Genomic DNA, 14,350 nt, shown 5'->3' on the forward strand with positions numbered 1-14,350 from the left:
TTCTATGAAGAAAGCCACACAAACAGCAATCAATACCTTGCAATTAAGGCCAGTGGCCGTGATGAGGTGGATAGAAAATCGCTCACCATAATTGATCGATTGTACAATCAACAGCTTATCAGAGGACCAATAGGAAAAATCCATATAAACTACATATCCCTCGAAAGAGTCTGAATTCATCTGATTGCGAGTCGAGGGCTAAAACGCACCCTCGCGAACGCGTTCCTGAATTTTCAAGATGAAAAATCAGAAACGATTGGGAATAGGGATCGATCTGTCCCTTTTCCCGCGAATTCATAACGCGCGTCCCCTTTGGTGGTAATATTACAAAGGCTATTGCGAACACGCGGCCTGCTTCAGTCGATGGGAAAATGATTGTTTTACGAGGGGTCGCGCACCGACGGTTACCATAAAATCGGGGCCCAGGCTATGAGAAAAATATTTTCTCGTGATGCTTCGCTTCGCCGAGGCAAAACGACGCCTACACGCGCTTACGATCGGCCGCGAGAAAACGAATATGCGTCTTTAATGACGCAATACCGAATGATATATCGGGCACGCGATAAATCTGCGGGAAAATAGTTCTCTTCCGTCGGTGGATAGCATTTTGGAATGATGTATGCGGAAAACGAGACAGAGATTTAAGGAAAGGAACGCGTACAACTTTGACGGAATAATGTTATTAAATTTTGTCGAATGATTTTTAAAATGTTTCAAAAATATTGAGAATGTTTGCGATTAAATTTGGACGTTCAAAATTTTTAATGAAATACAGATAGGGTAACTTATACAGTTAAATGATTGGACCCTTTTCCTAAAAAAGTAGAAAATATAATGTAATGCGTTTCTTGCATTATAATTAACTATAATTATATTTTATTATTTAACCCTTGAATTTACAAAATATTTGCAAGAAATATAGAAAGACATTAATCTAAAGTTGAATATATAATTATTAAGCAAGAAGAAATAATATGAAATAAAAAATTAAATTGCAATTGTGGCTCTCTCCATGGTCCGCCATCCGAAAGTTAAGAATCGCATTATATTATATTTCTTATCTTTTTTTAAAAAAAGCATCAAACATTGTATATAAGTCAACATCTGTGTACGTAATGCTATTTCTGCTTTTCTGAAGTCTAAAGAGTAAGAAAGTGCAAAGGTTTAGAGGGTCTGGAAATCGTCACTTGTCATCGCCTTTGAGAGTGCCATTCGAAGGACCCTTTTCCGATGCGCCACTAACCAACCATGATTTTTAGACAGCGACGTAGCATTCGCGTATCGAACGTCGTGCGAGACGCATCAATTTGTAAAGTCCTTTACATTCTATTCTGTGTGTGTATCATTGTTATTATGAATTGAAAGTGAAATTGTGCAGTATATTTCTTTTACACATTCCTGAATGCGTATATTTATTTTTGTGAAAAGACAAAAAAATGTGTATAATTTGATGAAGTGATAGTGTACTGACTTCTAAACTACAGGTAAGAGATCTATAAATCGAATTTAATTCAATATCGTTCCTATCGATTAGAATATCTGTGTACGTTGTAAAAATTTGAAGCCTAACGCGGATTTCTTTTTGCCCGGAACCTTTCCGTTTTCCCCAGTCGACAGGCGAGCAAGCTGTTCAATAAAGCTTCATTAAAACGTAGTCGGTTGACCGTGCAATTTGTCAACCGTGGATATCCGATAATTGTTCCGCTGCGTATCGCTCGATACGAAGAGTACGTCCGGCGTCCTTTCCGCTCGAACGACAAGCCTTTTCCCGCGACGTTGATACGCCGGCCCATCGACATTTTCAAAAAAAAAAAAAAAAGGAAATATTGGAAAGAGTAAATAAATCAATTATACGTTGCCAAAAACAATCGGCTTGCTCTGTTGATTGACGATCAGAGAATATACCTACATAACTGTTTTAAATCCGACGACGTTTAAATCGCTATTCCAGATTTATGGTCAGCAAAACTGTACAGTGGTATAAAAACAGGGAATGGACAAATATTACACCACACCTTTTTTTTCTATTTTACTAAGCGAATCGTTATTTTTTCTTTATTTATTCACTCGATGTTGTATCAATCTTTTAGCTGGGTTATTAATAATTAACATTGATAGTACAATTTTATATCTTAATAACTTATAGTCGATTTACGTCGCATTTTACGTTTTGAAATATTCCAGAAACCGGAACAAAAGAAGATCGGCGGATTGACTGTTTGACGTTGCGTGAAAAGCAGTCAGTGAGTCGCAAGCGATCGGTGTGTTGTTGGGACATGTTCTTATACATATGTAATATCCCTTAGCGGAACCTATTACAAATTAAACAGTTCAGATGAGTAAAATGGTTGCTACATATAAGGTTTTCTTTAATAAATAGCTCTGTTTGAAAAAGTAATATTTTATTGTATGCCTTATCTAAAAATTTAATTAAAAAATAAACATTAATTGAACCCTAATACCGCTTGAATGATGTACCTAAAAAATTATACTTCAATAGTCCGGTATGGTCTAGTGGCTAGGATACCTGGCTTTCACCCAGGAGGCTCGGGTTCGATTCCCGGTACCGGAAATTTTTTTTCATTTCTTTTTCTTACAATTTTACGTCATATAAACAAATAACATACATTACGTAATATTTTTTTTATTTATTTCTTGATGAACAAACATTTTTAATTAAGAAAAATGCGAGCAAACTTCACAAACTAAATTGCAAATGAAATAATATTATGTAGATTGCAAGAAAAGAACGATGTAACACTTATAAGTTACTAAACAAATTGTGTTTCATGACCAATGAAAAAAAGAAAGTTTTTCCTATTACGAAAGCGATGTCTCCTTTGTTTCGCGGACCACCCGAAAATACCTCTATTAAAGTTCTTTCCAAACAAGCCGCGTCGAATGAGAAAAAGTTACTCAATTAGATCCAGGAACGTCATTGAGGAACTTTCTTTGTACTTCACCGAAACTCAAATTCTTCTTACCGTCGCACCTTTCCGCGAAGGAGCACGTATTCACCGCCAACTTTTCGTACAACGTTACTATGCTGCGGAGCGAACTTTTTACCTGTAGTCAGTGCACGTAACGGTTGAAAAATGAAAAGAAAATATATATCGATGTTCTCGAATAGTATTGGAGCTTATATATTTAAAAATATATCGAAAAAAAATTCTGGCCCATGGGGGGATCGAACCCGCGACCTTCGCGTTATTAGCACGACGCTCTAACCAACTGAGCTAATGGGCCAACCTGGCTGTTGTTTATTTAAAATTGTTTATTAAAGAGTATACAAGTACAATTTTACCACGAAATGAGCAACACGCTCGGGTCTGGCCAGTTGCCTATTACGGATCAGGTATGCTATTCGGCTCAACTTTGTTCTCGAAGCGGGGCGATAGAGAAACACGAGAAACGAGTGAGAGATCCAAGCTAGCGGCAAATCATAAAGTGATAGGCTGAGCATCGGCTTCTCGCTTTCACGGACCTCTCACCTTGCGGGCAACATAAAACGAAAAGGTGGGGGGATAGAGATTTGCTTGTTGCTTATTACGGATCAATACTGTATTAATATATTTATAATTAATCTAAAATTAAAATGGTTAAATATAACTTTATTAAAATACAAAATTTAATATTTTGTATAATGGTACAAATTTTTAGAATTGCCACTTAAAAAATTATTTGACTTCATATATTAATAATTGATATACCTATTCAAAGATTTAGATACAAATTTCTCAAGTATACAAATAACACCGTGAGACTACAAGAAGACATTTCAAATGACTCTATAAAATCTGACAAAATACTTCATGGTGGCAGAGGTGAGAGAACAACGAATCGTCGAAGTCCAGGAAGTCTTGGCACCAAACTCTAGCGAAAAGTGCTTCGAGCGTGACGTTATACATCGCTAGCCGACCGATAAGAAACTTTAATAAAAATGTCCCCTCAAATAATTGCCCTGTTTCCTTCCTATCGCACTCTGTACTACTTTTATTTCTACCTTCTAACGAACTTGGACGCGGCCCCTTCGAGAAACTCCCCTTTGTCGCAACTCACCCTCCTAACTCGTGGAAAATACCGTCGACGAGTAAGTCTACGGGACGCCATAAACTATTAAGCTGTTGCAGGTGTCTCGTACGACCTTACACGACTCTAGCAAACTTTTCTTTCTACCCTGGCTACACCAGCAATCTGCTACCGGATCCTGGTGACTCTTAACGGGACCTCCGGAGCAATATGTATAGGGCTTAAAGCTTGCTGCTTCGCCAAGGAAACGGAAGATAAAAGGGTTATTTCATCTATTACCAACACCATTTCATAGGATTATGAAAGATCTCCTAACACTATTATTAACAGTTCTGATCAAATTAAAATCAGCTCTAAAAATACAAAACTTCCACAGATCAGTATTTTTATAATTTTCCCAAGAATCAAAGCTCTTAAGTAGGAAATCATTTATCAGATTATCTACATAAAGGTCAAACGAATCCAGCACTCTCGATAAAAAGGGTTATTTCACGTATTACCAATACCGTTTTATAGGATTATGAAACATCTCTTAACACTAACAATTCTAATCAAATTAAAATTAATTCCAAAAATACAAAATTTCCACAGATCAATATTTTTACAATTTTCTCAAGAATCAAAGTACTTTCACTTTCAAATAGCAAACCATTTTCCAGACTACCTACACAAGGGTCAAACGCAGCCAGTACCCTCGACCTCCTCATCCCTAATTGTAACTCCCCTTTCAAGGTCCGTCCTGGCCACTGTCACAGGCCACATGGAACGAGCAACGGACAACCAGGAATGGGATAATTAACGAGCCTTCTCTCTTTCTTCCTCTGTCGTTACGATTCGCATATGGCATGACCGATCGAGAGGAGGACAAGGAGTATCGTGCAGCCGAAGAGAGTTACCTTCGACAATCAACCATGGAAGGATCTACTTGGGTGGCAAGTCTTCACCTTTTCCTTTGCCCGCCACTTAGGTCGATGCGTGCAGCCGAGAATTAGCACCGAGACCGTGAGACAAATTTTTGCATCGCGACCATCTTTCGCCAATGGCACAGCTCGCTTTTTACCGTTAACCGAGAAGCGCACTTCAAGAAATAATTAAAGTATCGCGTTTCGGATGGAATAAAATCTTTCGGGCGCAGATAATATCGCAACTTTGATACGGTGGAATTTTTATGAAATTCTTCATTAACGTTGAGACGCTTATTAACTTGTTCTTAGATACCCGGCAATAAGGAACTTACTCATTGTCAGTTATTTCGAATTTCAAGTTTAAAATAATTAAGATCTTTGTGAAATTTTAGATGTCCATAAAAATTCCTCCAATTTAATTAGAGGCTATATAACTGATTGTACAATTGTGAAAAAGTCTTTTACAATTAATCCCCTACAATTAATTTCTTCAACAATCAAAACTTCAACAATTAACATTACCTCAATTATTTTTCCCCCAATATCTTCTTAATAAACCGTCATATTAGACGGTAATCATCGGCGGTGCCCGTAAAAAACGCCGTATCCAACGCGTGCAACGTACGCGTCAGCCTCGGTACCAAATATCGTTAACTACCAATTATGAAAAACATGATTCGAAGAGCGTCCCCTCTATCCGAGCGTTCAGAAGAAAGTTAAACAGTATTTTACCAGCGATTTCGTGCTCGATTCACGCGACGATCATCGGTGGCTCGTTAACAACTGCCGTCGTTCGATCGTTTTGCTCGATTTCTTTGGATAATTGATCGGCAAACGCGATCGTAAAAGATCGCAATTATTCCCTTAATAAGGAGGCAATAACACTGGTTGGTTGGCCGTAATAGGAGAGGGAACGGGTTGCGATAAGAGACGAGAGAAAGGAAGGCCGCAAGAAATAATTGCGCGGAGGTCTTGCGAGCAGGACGGATTCCTCGCGAACTGTCATTAAAACCGAACGCGTCACTCGGTTCGATCTTCATTCAAGCATCTCGCTAATAATCGTATAAGATGCGTAGCTACTTTTTTTTTCATCGTTAAATTGAACACGGAATACGTATTCACCCGGAAATTACATTGTTCTTGCAAATACTAGCTCAGAGAAACTTCGATTAAACGCGCCGGAAATTATTTACACGTCGTGTACCATGTTTATTTCCCATTCTGCAGGGCAGTTTTTACCAGCCGAGTTAATTACTTGCCTCGGATCATCTCGATGCATCGGGACGCGTTGATGCGAGAATATCATGAAAGGAAACGACGAATTAATACGTCGCTTCGTTATATGCTTAACGTGTCTAAACGCAACGAGTTAATTTGTACGATAGATCGATCCGTGTTAAAATATTTATTACTGGTTTAAGAGACTGTTGTATCGTAGTTTAGGACTTAGAGTAGTTTATACAGGCAGGAAGAGGGCCATAAAGGAGAAAGTGACGAAAACCAGAGCCACAGGGTCGGCGAGGGTTTGTCGGAATCCGGTCCTAGTTTTAAACTCTGGTGTGGAGTGCATATGGCGTGGGAAATAGCATAAATAAGGGTGCCTTTTCAGAGTGACTGACTTTTGGAGGGTGAAGAACTTCGATTTTGCGAGCTACTTTGGTGTAAATTCCGTACTTTTGTATATATCCTATTCATTAACCTTTTTATTATACATTCTAATAAACTATATTCGTTTATGGTACCACAAGAGTCATGTTCGAAATCGCTACGCGTCTATTAAGAAGAATAGGCGTTTTGAAAATTACAAAACAGCTCCTAAATCGATTTCCATGAAAATTCTTTGGAACGAAGAGTATCGATTCTCCGGATGCAATAGCTGTAATATTGATCGCACTCGTTCACCGTAACGTTCCATGGAAATAAAACGATGGAAAGCACTTGGCCCGGTGGAAAGGCCATGTGCACGATCAACACCTCGTTCCGTGTACAGGCCGACAAGCCAATTTCCCCGGCCAGTTAACCGACAATACCGCAAATTGCGATCACGTTGTTCGTTCCTGACCGAAGACCCTCTCACGGCAGAGTCTCGGGATTTATTGGTCGAAATGATCGCCGGAGGCAGCCGAAATTAAGGCGGATTCACGAGGTGTCCCTCGTCGCGGCTCTCGAAAAGGGGGCGTATACAGCGCGGTAGATCGTTGCGTGCAACGAGGGTGTAATTCAGAAAACAAAAATTCAAGCCTGATACCAGTAAAACTACCCCCGATTAAGTCTTATTACACGTAAACACGATCGAGATTCGCAGCCGCTGCGAGAGGATGGCTCGAAACGATGTCTCTCGTCGCGTCTCGAAAACTCCTTCGGTTCTCGTTTCTCCGTCAACGATTCTTATGGGTGCAATTACACTGGCTAATTGCCTTCTTCCTCTCTCTCCTTGTCTCGTTCCGGCTGATACGAGACTTCGTTGAACCACGCATCGAGCGGAACCTAACGCTCGTTATTATCTACGAGGCCTGCAAGGATCCCTTCTACCTTGTAAGCTGATACATCCGTGATTTGTAATAAGAGCTAGAGTAATTACTGTAATTTACCGGTACACGTGGACACGCGGAACATCGGTTAACGAACGTTCCGTGAGGACTTGTCGTTCGATGCGAAAAAAGGACGAGGTGAAAAAAGAAAACAGAGGACAAGGGTTGAGTCTTTATTTTCGATAGAAATAGAAATATTTCAATCTTTCTGAAAATTATTAAATTTATAAAAATTCATCTTTATTTTGCTTTGACACGCAATTGTAAAATGTTTCCTCGATCGAGGTCGATAAGAATCGCATCGCCGTTCATTTAACATTCGCGATACGTAACCGTTCCATAGACGTCGTACGCGGTTTAGTTAATTGCGCGGGAATTTATCACGAGGAGGGGACGAATCAGAGAATGGAAGGGGGACAGCTGGCGGGGGATTACTACACGTACGATTACGCCTGTTTGATATGCCGCGACACTCAAAACTCGTACATCACACTTAATCGCTGAATATGGAACAGTCAGCCCCGACAGCCGCATCCAGCATGCATATTTAGACTGCAATTATGGCCCTTACCTATTGTCGGCACGCACGCCTCTATTCCCTATTGAACCGTGCCCTTCCCCCTTTTTTTTAACATTAGCGATGGCCTACCGATCATTTTGAATTACCCTGTTCACAGATTTATCATTTTCTCAGCATCAACATCTGCTTCGGCGATTTATAATTTTGCAACGCAGACGATAAAAGCTCTCAAATATAATTCTATAAAAAGAAATTCGCGGCTACCAAAGTACTAAAATTCAATTAGATTCGTTATAAGTTGACACGGAAAATTGTGCCGGCTCGTTAAGTCTTTCAATTTTTAATCGTTCTAGCCTCGTTCCTCGAGGACTTTATGCTTCTTAACGCGATTTAAGATCTCGCGAGAATAACGAGAGCACCGGGGAAAGAAGACGTTGAACGTGGTTAAAAGGGTAACCCGGGCGAGTTTATGAAAAAGATAAGCTGCAGATCGAACGTGTGTGTGTGCAGTGGAAAACTGGGTTAGGAAAGATATAATAAAATAAAACGATAAAAGTGTGTCGGAGAGGTGAATGGAAAGCACTGTTACACGAGTGCAACGCTGAAGAAAGAAACGAAAGGCATTTAGGTCGTGATTAATTGATAACGTTGTTAATGAGCTTTCAAAGTTCGCACTGGGTTAGATTAGTTAATGTATGATCAGTGGCTGGGAGCAAACAGTAATCAATTCTATGATCTTCAAGACTTTTCACGTTATCTTTTATCAAACGTGTGCTTGTAATTAAAAGTTTGTTTCTGAATTTTTAAAAGTTTAACAGTTTCAGTTTCAAGAATTTCATTCAAAGATTATAATTAATGAATAATGTTTTTTTTTTTAAATCAATTGAAGAGGGAAATGTTTTTGGGGACAATGCATATATTATTATACAATGTGTGTTTGATGAAAGAACGACAATTGTGAACGTTGAGCATCATATGCTATTGAATTATTTTTAACCACCACAAAACGATGCATCGCGTGTTACACCGCATTCAAATTCCGACGAGATCGAAATTGCTGCAATATTCAAGCGGTAATTACCGTTGCCATTGCAATTCGGTTGTACAAATCGATGCAATTCGCGGGTTACAAACTATACAATTTCAATGATAACCGGTTTGACATTGTATTCTGCAAATCGTTTGCTTCAATCAAAAAGTTACACTTGTATTGTAATGCGATTTGTTATTCCATTGAAATTATCGGAATTGGACTTTGTATGGGGAAACCGGTGAAATACACCAGTATTCCCTAATCTAAATCGAAGATAAATCCGTACAAATCTATCGCAACAAATCCCAAGCGAACATAAAAGCAGAAATCCGTACTAAAACTTTCTCCGTTTCGATTAAACGATGTTATCGCTTCGAGATCAAACGTTCGCCCCTAACTTTGAATCGTTTCTTTCCAGCTGATCTTCGCGAATTCGTCATCTGGACGCAACGAACGAAAAGAAACAAAGTCTTAGGACGCAGGTTGGGTTCTCAGAGCGATTGAAAAAAAAAAGCACCACCCATGTAACTGGATCGAACGCGGAGAGGTTGATGTAGCAGGGAAGGGTAGTAAGGAAAGAATGTCTGGGTTCTCGTGTCACCGCATCCAATAACACGCGGGTAATCACGATTTAATGGCTCAATAACGTCTGCCACAGCGCCCTGCCACGGAGACCCGAAACAATTTATCGGCCCCGCCAGTCAATAAATTCAGCTTTTGAGTTGTATACGGGCCTGCGCGAAGCCGCGAGCGGACCGCGCGCGGCATGCTTAAATCTCCGATGCGGACGCATCGAATTCGGAACAGGACGAATCCAAAAATGACGGATATAAATTACTCGAAAGATAAATATCCGTTTGGACACGCGTATCGACGATGGAGCAGCACGCGGAGCAGCATCCTTCTGCGGTTTCCTCCCCGAGAATTTAATGCGTTCAACGAGCTATCGCTTCGTTTCAAGTGCCATTGCGAAGTTGAATTAACCTTACGCGACGAATGCAGCCTCGTTTCGACTTAGTATGTATACTGCTGTTTGTGTGTTTTATATTTAAAGAAATGTTTCTTGAGTTGCGTTGAGAATCTCTGAGCTAACGTTCTGATGAACGAACCCATTAGCGTAGTAGTGTAGTAACCGCTTCGATGAATGGCCAGTGACTATCATCATCATAACTTCGAGGTACGATGTTTATGGCATTATACTGAGCCACAACTTTTAGACACACTATTATATGTTATCTTGTGTGTTCTTAATGCAGAAGATTAAATAATATCATTGAAATATTAATAACAATTCATTATTAAAATACGTGTATTTGAAAACTGGTTCTTAAGAAAAGAGTTTTCACAAATCCTCGATAGTATAGCGGTTAGTATCCCCGCCTGTCACGCGGGAGACCGGGGTTCGACTCCCCGTCGGGGAGGATTAATTTTTTTTTCTATAAAATTAAGATTGCTATAACGTTTCATCTAACGATAAGATTACCTGCTAATTCCTATAGTTTTCCTATGCCGACAAATGGCAGGTGTTGCTTTGGACGAGTTATGAGAAAATCATAAAAAAGAAGAAATTGTCAATTTCTGTTAGTATTAATAAAATTAAACTGGTCGACGCTATTTCACTGAAATCGCGTTTAAAAAACGTAATACACGATATACTATCACGAGTTGCGTTTCATATCCTGCATTATTTTACGGCGGTAATACTCCAGTAAGCGAACACCGCGGTAGTTCGTTAAACCAGCGAATATAAACCTACGTTATAATAGCAGTAGTTTCTCGAACGCGAAAGACGAAGCACACGGTCCATTGGTGGAGGAGTCATTAACAGCTGTCGCCAGATTCGATATCGTCGACGGGGAAAAAGCAATTCCACGCTTCTATTCTTCATTAGGTTCGGCTCGACTTAATACCGGGACCGTTAAAAATTGCCAACGACATGTTTATTGACCCGTTAACGCAACTAAACGCCAATACACGGGACAATGGCATCGTTATCAAGTTATATTTCTGCCTTAACAATCGAATATTCGCTATTGAATTCCTTCATAAGGAAAATGACAGAGAAACAATAGTAAAAGTGACAGGGACAAATAGTAAAAGGTTTTTGAAAGACCTAATCGAATTATATACCTCGATAATTTGGGGATAAGTGCCGATTGGTTCAAAACAGCCCTCTTACCAGAAGGCACAGGTTCAGATTCTTCAGGAAAAGCTTTCCTATTCTTTTAAACAATGCAACGTCGGGTTGCTTGCCCTCTCTAAAAATTCTCAGGTCTACTTCCAAACAATCAATTTTATCGACCTAATCGAATTGTATACCTCGATAATTCGGGGGTAAGTGCTGAGAGGTTCAAAACAGTCCTTTTACCAGAAGGCATCCTCGCTTTCCCCACTCCATAATCAGATTTTTCGGGAAAAGCTTTCCTATTCTTTTAAACAATGCAACGTCGAGTTGCTTGCCCTCTCTAAAAATTCTCAGGTCTATTTCCAAACAATCCCATGACACTCGATGGCTATGTGACTCCGAGTAACTAGCCACCGTACAACATCTGGGAGCCTGGCCTGTTGATTTTTACAACCACTTTCCCGGACCACCCGCAGGACGAGTGGTACCATAATCCCTACCATAAATCGCACGAAGGCAAAACAGCATCGGACTAATTGCCTTCAATACTCTTTAAAAATAAACCGTCGCTAACATACTCTATAAAGAAATAGTCATACCGTAATATTTTATAAAAAATTATTCAATATGGAACGTTCGTAACTGTAACGATTCCTCCGTCTATGTACGATCGAATTATCATTTCCAACGTATCACGATCGACCAGCACTAAAAGCACACGACACGCGCAATCTATCTGAACATGTTACAAAATTAGCTCTGTTGACAGCTGATAAGTTGGCCAGACTGAAATTATTAGCAAGCGATAACGCGTGGACATTATGGGTATCTCAGATTCAACAGTGTAATTCCGAGGATTGAAATACAAGGGACATATGTATGGGATTTCATGTGGATTTAATACTATTGATTTTCAATTATTAAACTCATGAAATTCTCAATTCCATATCTGAAGAATGTGATATGATTTTATCTATCGATAACATTTGAAGTATCTAATTAAACTGATAATTGAATAGTTTTAATATAAAGATGACGTTATCTTTTTAGATACGAAAAGGTAATTTTGTAGATTTCTTCAGAATATACTTCAGCGATGCGATAAATCATTCATTTCACGGACAATTTCTTAATATTATACGGGTTAAGCGAGTGTACATGCATCTTCAAGAGCGGAGAGCTCGTTTCGCTTCAGATCGCGTTCTGCTAGCTCGAATGGGAAATTAACTCGGATTGCTTCGCGGCTACGGTGCACAGTGCAATTCGTTCGGTGCAATTTATGGGCTGACAGTACCATAGGGCGACTTGTTCGGCTGACTGTCGCATGATTCTTCGATGGTAATTGCTTGACAGAGGCGTAAATTTTGACGAGATTTAAACTGACTTCGACTTCCTTGATTCTTCATTTTCATTGGAATAATTGCAACTATGAAGAGCTTTTAACATCAGCATTGATTTGTTAATTGAATTCAACCCTTTACAAGAAAGAAATTCCAAATATTTCTCTTGCCATATTATAATTTGAAAATAAATCAAATTATGCAAAATAATAAATTCTGAATTCTCAGCAAGAATTATCCCAAAATTCTTTTTATCAAAATGTATATTTCTTGTAAACTGGATAAATGGAAAAAAGAAGGAGATATCGGAGCTAGCTAAAGGATCCTTGGTCTCAGCATAAAATACCGTCTCAGCATAAAATACCGTCTCAGCAATAACATGGTAGCGCTTTAGCGATGGGTAATGGTGAGTTACGGGTCGTTTATGTCCCGTAAAGCTTCGTAGAACCGAGGCCGGGCATTTGTCGCGTTGCCACGCCGCGCCGGCATGTGGCTGGCCGTTTCATTTGCCGCCAATAAAACTGCCCTTAGGCTAACTAAGCGTTATCGTGATCACAGTTTTCAGTAATTTACTGCGGTTTTACTCCGCGTCTAGGCTCCGGGCAAAAAACCTAGCCCCGTGTTACGTTCCTTCCCTTGGAACGTTGAATTAATTTATAAGCTCCAGGAATCACGGTTACATTGTCTTCGAGAGTGTATAATTTCTCGCGAAGTCGATGGAATTTTCATGGCGATGCTCGCGTGGGACAGATAGATTACAGCGTGATAAACGACGATTCATAAATTATCAAATTTAATCCGCGTATCGAAGACAAATCTGGTTTCGTCAACGAGTTGGCAACGAGACAGCCTGTCGTACCGCGGCGAATTTTATGCGGACATAAACGACCGGCCACATTGGCGTGGGTGTGTCCATGAAAAAGGCAACATCACGGATACGCTGGTCGACGACACTGTTCGCGAACGAATCGAGCAACGATGATTTACGACACGCGTGAATTTCGTCCAGCATGCCATCACGTACGCGAGCTTGCATCTTAAATCGTCGGCCATTTCGGTTGCATACCAACCTCGAGATATGTAGATTTATTTGTGCATCGATGATGTTACATTATGAAACAGGTCCGAAAGGATGCGGCGGTCGTACCGTCTGCTTCGTGATTTAATTAAGATTTTATAAAAGATGGTTTACATTCATTTATTTCTAGAGATTTTAACACTGGAACTACCGAAGGGGTTAAACTGAGTTATTTCAGGTTTCTTATTTTAAATTGTAAAATTTATTTAAATACTTTTGATGACATATACGTTGAATTTTGTTGAGATAAAAAATTATTGTACATGCTGGTTTATGTTTCACACTTTATATATTTTTTTATTTTATTTTCAATTTAAAAATAAATCTGCATTGAATATCGGTTCTCATATTAAGAAGATCTAGGAGAATTTTTGTATTAAACGAGGTTTAATTTTTAATTTAAAAAAATTGTTTATAAATGAAAATCAAGCGTATAATCACAATTCGTGTTTGAATTTATTCTTTTGAATTTCATTCGGACAATTAACAAGGTTTAAAAATTTATATTGAATTTAGAAAGGTCTTGAATTATTATCATGCTCGTAATATGTACACATGGAATAATGTTGTACTTTATGCATGGAAAAATTGGAGAATTAACGACGCGATATATAATTATTCAAATAATCTGGAAATCGTACGAATAATTATGGAAACAATAACTGTGGACGAGACTGTACGGCTGTGAAATTCAAATGGAATCAATAGAGCAAATTTAATTCGTGGATTCTCGAGTAATTAAATGGTTGACAAACGCCAGTCGCGATTCAATTCAGTAGAAATTTAAAT

At 39.1% G+C, this 14,350-nt stretch overlaps 1 protein-coding gene and 3 non-coding genes across 4 annotated transcripts in view; 2 read left to right on the forward strand and 2 right to left on the reverse strand.

The window, feature by feature from the left end:
- alpha-Man-Ia (alpha-Mannosidase class I a) overlaps positions 1 to 14,350 on the reverse strand; it is a 350,946-nt gene that overhangs the window by 210,535 nt on the left and 126,061 nt on the right. The gene's annotated exons all lie outside the window — the stretch shown is intronic.
- TRNAE-UUC (transfer RNA glutamic acid (anticodon UUC)) lies at positions 2,501 to 2,572 on the forward strand. Its single transcript has one exon. It is a non-coding gene; the product is annotated as a tRNA-Glu (tRNA).
- TRNAI-AAU (transfer RNA isoleucine (anticodon AAU)) lies at positions 3,173 to 3,246 on the reverse strand. The gene has a single exon. It is a non-coding gene; the product is annotated as a tRNA-Ile (tRNA).
- TRNAD-GUC (transfer RNA aspartic acid (anticodon GUC)) lies at positions 10,368 to 10,439 on the forward strand. Its single transcript has one exon. It is a non-coding gene; the product is annotated as a tRNA-Asp (tRNA).

The sequence above is a fragment of the Osmia lignaria genome, chromosome 6, assembly GCF_051020975.1.
Source record: "Osmia lignaria lignaria isolate PbOS001 chromosome 6, iyOsmLign1, whole genome shotgun sequence".
Lineage (NCBI taxonomy): Eukaryota > Metazoa > Arthropoda > Insecta > Hymenoptera > Megachilidae > Osmia > Osmia lignaria.